The 5,000-nt window shown below is 54.4% G+C and overlaps 1 non-coding gene across 1 annotated transcript; it reads right to left on the reverse strand.

Moving 5' to 3' along the window:
* LOC126326115 (small subunit ribosomal RNA) lies at nucleotides 1-1,799 on the reverse strand (the record flags this gene model as incomplete). The annotated part of the gene is made up of 1 exon (XR_007560528.1): nucleotides 1-1,799. It is a non-coding gene; the product is annotated as a small subunit ribosomal RNA (ribosomal RNA).
* Nucleotides 1,800-5,000: the final 3,201 nt, after the last annotated feature.

A 5,000-nucleotide genomic window follows, 5' to 3' on the forward strand; every position in this document is an offset into this window, starting at 1 on the left:
ACACTAGATCGCGTGTTCCGCGTACCAGTCCGAAGACCTCACTAAATCATTCAATCGGTAGTAGCGACGGGCGGTGTGTACAAAGGGCAGGGACGTAATCAACGCGAGCTTATGACTCGCGCTTACTGGGAATTCCTCGTTCATGGGGAACAATTGCAAGCCCCAATCCCTAGCACGAAGGAGGTTCAGCGGGTTACCCCGACCTTTCGGCCTAGGAAGACACGCTGATTCCTTCAGTGTAGCGCGCGTGCGGCCCAGAACATCTAAGGGCATCACAGACCTGTTATTGCTCAATCTCGTGCGGCTAGAAGCCGCCTGTCCCTCTAAGAAGAAAAGTAATCGCTGACAGCACGAAGGATGTCACGCGACTAGTTAGCAGGCTAGAGTCTCGTTCGTTATCGGAATTAACCAGACAAATCGCTCCACCAACTAAGAACGGCCATGCACCACCACCCACCGAATCAAGAAAGAGCTATCAATCTGTCAATCCTTCCGGTGTCCGGGCCTGGTGAGGTTTCCCGTGTTGAGTCAAATTAAGCCGCAGGCTCCACTCCTGGTGGTGCCCTTCCGTCAATTCCTTTAAGTTTCAGCTTTGCAACCATACTTCCCCCGGAACCCAAAAGCTTTGGTTTCCCGGAGGCTGCCCGCCGAGTCATCGGAGGAACTGCGGCGGATCGCTGGCTGGCATCGTTTATGGTTAGAACTAGGGCGGTATCTGATCGCCTTCGAACCTCTAACTTTCGTTCTTGATTAATGAAAACATACTTGGCAAATGCTTTCGCTTCTGTTCGTCTTGCGACGATCCAAGAATTTCACCTCTAACGTCGCAATACGAATGCCCCCGCCTGTCCCTATTAATCATTACCTCGGGTTCCGAAAACCAACAAAATAGAACCGAGGTCCTATTCCATTATTCCATGCACACAGTATTCAGGCGGGCTTGCCTGCTTTAAGCACTCTAATTTGTTCAAAGTAAACGTGCCGGCCCACCGAGACACTCAACTAAGAGCACCCTGGTAGGATTTCAACGGGGTCCGCCTCGGGACGCGCAAGCACGCCTTCGGCTCGCCCCACCGGCAGGACGTCCCACGATACATGCCAGTTAAACACCGACGGGCGGTGAACCAACAGCGTGGGACACAAATCCAACTACGAGCTTTTTAACCGCAACAACTTTAATATACGCTATTGGAGCTGGAATTACCGCGGCTGCTGGCACCAGACTTGCCCTCCAATAGATACTCGTTAAAGGATTTAAAGTGTACTCATTCCGATTACGGGGCCTCGGATGAGTCCCGTATCGTTATTTTTCGTCACTACCTCCCCGTGCCGGGAGTGGGTAATTTGCGCGCCTGCTGCCTTCCTTGGATGTGGTAGCCGTTTCTCAGGCTCCCTCTCCGGAATCGAACCCTGATTCCCCGTTACCCGTTACAACCATGGTAGGCGCAGAACCTACCATCGACAGTTGATAAGGCAGACATTTGAAAGATGCGTCGCCGGTACGAGGACCGTGCGATCAGCCCAAAGTTATTCAGAGTCACCAAGGCAAACGGACCAGACGAGCCAATCCGATTGGTTTTGATCTAATAAAAGCGTCCCTTCCATCTCTGGTCGGGACTCTGTTTGCATGTATTAGCTCTAGAATTACCACAGTTATCCAAGTAACGTGGGTACGATCTAAGGAACCATAACTGATTTAATGAGCCATTCGCGGTTTCACCTTAATGCGGCTTGTACTGAGACATGCATGGCTTAATCTTTGAGACAAGCATATGACTACTGGCAGGATCAACCAGGGAGCTGCGTCAACGAGAGCTGAGCAGCCGGCCGCCCGGGAGTGTGTCCCGAGGGCCCGCGCGAACACGCAAGCGTCCGCTCAATTATTCTGCAAACAGGAGGAGGCTGAGCTCCCCTGCACGATACACCTCGAAACCCTCTCAGGTCCCGGCGGCGCGCAGCGCCGTCCTAAGTACTTGGTCGGGTTCGAGAGAGGCGCAATCGCCCGGAGATGGGCGAGTAGACGCTTTCAGTGCGAACACCCGTGCTCCCAACTGAGCTTGCCGCTGCCGACAGAGGCCCGGGAGCGTGCTGTCGTGGCATTGCCGGCGGGAAACAACACGCGCCACCTACGGTGACCGGCAGCTCCAACGCCAGCGCCACAGAAGGGCAAAGCCCCACTTGGGTGCAGAAGCGAACTCTCCCAGCACAGCGCACGCGCCAACACGTCCGCAGAGCTGCGATACAAACCACCTGCGAGAACCGCTGGGGGCGACCGAGCAGCAGACGGCGTCGCGACGCCGAGTGCCGGGCGGCGGCGCATCCTCAACGCACACAGTCCGCAATCGGACCAGCACACTGCAGATGTCCACCGCGCTTCGCACCGGGCTCGGCAGAACCCACTTTGGCCGCCTGGCGCCGCGCGCAGGGTGCGCCGGCGCATAGCTGGGACGCCAGCCGGGCCCGTCGGCCGGCGCTCCTGCCACTGGGCGCCCCCCACCAGCCGGCTGTAGTGCGTGCGCTCACGCAGCGCGCGGCCAGCACGCCGGGCGGCCCCCCCTCACCGGCCGGGGACTGTCCCGCCAAGCCACAGCCTCGTATCGCTTCATACCCACATGGCCAACTCAGGTTCGGGGGCATGGCGGGTACCGCCGAAACAACCGGTTCATAGATGTACCGATCGTCGCTATCACCGATGCACCTGCAGCGCGAACAACCGCTCAACAACTGATTTCCAGTTCATTTGCGGATCTTTGGCAGCAAACGTATACGTCAATCTACATTTGCGAAATCTACGATTCTGGCATGCCTGCATGTTATGTGTCACGACACGCTACATCAGCCCACATACACACTGCGGCATGTACACGAGAGAACACGTGGAAGATGGTCCGCGCACGTGTGCAATGTCCCTTGCGCGGTCGACTGTCAACCGGCCTCTGTAGCATGTCGCAGATGTGGAACGCGGTCCACCGTGCTATCATGTTGTGTGGGGCAATACGATTAAATAGGAAAACCCTCGTCGCTACATCAACAGACGGCTCACGCTGATTCCCGGCAGAGGGAGGAGGGGGGGGGGGGGGGGGGCCAACATGCAATACTTTCGTCCGTACCTACCTACCACATGTCTGTACGGCGTACAACAGTGCAATCTCGCTGTAATGGGGAGACGAGACAAGTAGCATCGTGCACAACATATGGCCCTTATGATTCGCCATTGTAGGGCGCAGCCGGTGTACGGTCAAGCATGTGCCACATTATGTCACTCAGTACGTAACGACGGATGATCAGTGTGGGTTACGCGTACATCAGCGGACAGTCCACACAGGCCGTACCACAACGTACACTGACTGCATCGACAACCGAATGCAACTGAACAGCTGCAAGGCTCATTTCACAAACAAACGCCTGACCGACCAGCTTGGAAGGGCAGGAGGGGAGGGCGATATTCGTTCTGTAGCGGTACACCCTTCCAGTGGTTAGCGGGACTGTGTAGAAAGTACGCAACACTCGAAAGACCTTTATGTGAGGGTACGCACCATGGCATCAAGAAATACACATGACACCAGAGGATCCAAGCAGTGAACTATGTTCAGAGGGTTGCTGTTAGGCAAAGCTACATTCCTGTGACGTTACATGTGACAGTTAAGGTGCAGTGTAAGTTAGGTTAAGGTGCAGCGTAAGTTAGGTTAAGGTGCAGCGTAAGTTAGGTTAAGGTGCAGCGTAAGTTAGGTTAAGGTGCAGCGTAAGTTAGGTTAAGGTGCAGCGTAAGTTAGGTTAAGGTGCAGCGTAAGTTAGGTTAAGGTGCAGCGTAAGTTAGGTTAAGGTGCAGCGTAAGTTAGGTTAAGGTGCAGCGTAAGTTAGGTTAAGGTGCAGCGTAACTTGGGTTAAGGTGCAGCGTAACTTGGGTTAAGGTGCAGCGTAACTTGGGTTAAGGTGCAGCGTAACTTGGGTTAAGGTGCAGCGTAACTTGGGTTAAGGTGCAGCGTAACTTGGGTTAAGGTGCAGCGTAACTTGGGTTAAGGTGCAGCGTAACTTGGGTTAAGGTGCAGCGTAACTTGGGTTAAGGTGCAGCGTAACTTGGGTTAAGGTGCAGCGTAACTTGGGTTAAGGTGCAGCGTAACTTGGGTTAAGGTGCAGCGTAACTTGGGTTAAGGTGCAGCGTAACTTGGGTTAAGGTGCAGCGTAACTTGGGTTAAGGTGCAGCGTAACTTGGGTTAAGGTGCAGCGTAACTTGGGTTAAGGTGCAGCGTAACTTGGGTTAAGGTGCAGCGTAACTTGGGTTAAGGTGCAGCGTAACTTGGGTTAAGGTGCAGCGTAACTTGGGTTAAGGTGCAGCGTAACTTAGGTTAAGGTGCCAACGTGGGTTAGGTTAAGGGGCCAACGTGGGTTAGGTTAAGGGCCAACGTGGGTTAGGTTAAGGGGCCAACGTGGGTTAGGTTAAGGGCCAACGTGGGTTAGGTTAAGGGCCAACGTGGGTTAGGTTAAGGGCCAACGTGGGTTAGGTTAAGGGCCAACGTGGGTTAGGTTAAGGGCCAACGTGGGTTAGGTTAAGGGCCAACGTGGGTTAGGTTAAGGGCCAACGTGGGTTAGGTTAAGGGCCAACGTGGGTTAGGTTAAGGGCCAACGTGGGTTAGGTTAAGGGCCAACGTGGGTTAGGTTAAGGGCCAACGTGGGTTAGGTTAAGGGCCAACGTGGGTTAGGTTAAGGGCCAACGTGGGTTAGGTTAAGGGCCAACGTGGGTTAGGTTAAGGGCCAACGTGGGTTAGGTTAAGGGCCAACGTGGGTTAGGTTAAGGGCCAACGTGGGTTAGGTTAAGGGCCAACGTGGGTTAGGTTGCCAGAGATGTGTCAAATCAGGATGTACGTTTGGCTGGTGTCAGGTGGTGGGTTGGTTCGATGCCTTTATAAGGAGTGTGGCCAAAGGGTATTTTATTACTTGTACCTTTTGTGTTGTGGCGTGGCGTTGCGTCCTGTGTTGATACTGGGTGGACCACTGTGGGT

This window comes from Schistocerca gregaria, unplaced genomic scaffold (assembly GCF_023897955.1).
Source record: "Schistocerca gregaria isolate iqSchGreg1 unplaced genomic scaffold, iqSchGreg1.2 ptg000971l, whole genome shotgun sequence".
Lineage (NCBI taxonomy): Eukaryota > Metazoa > Arthropoda > Insecta > Orthoptera > Acrididae > Schistocerca > Schistocerca gregaria.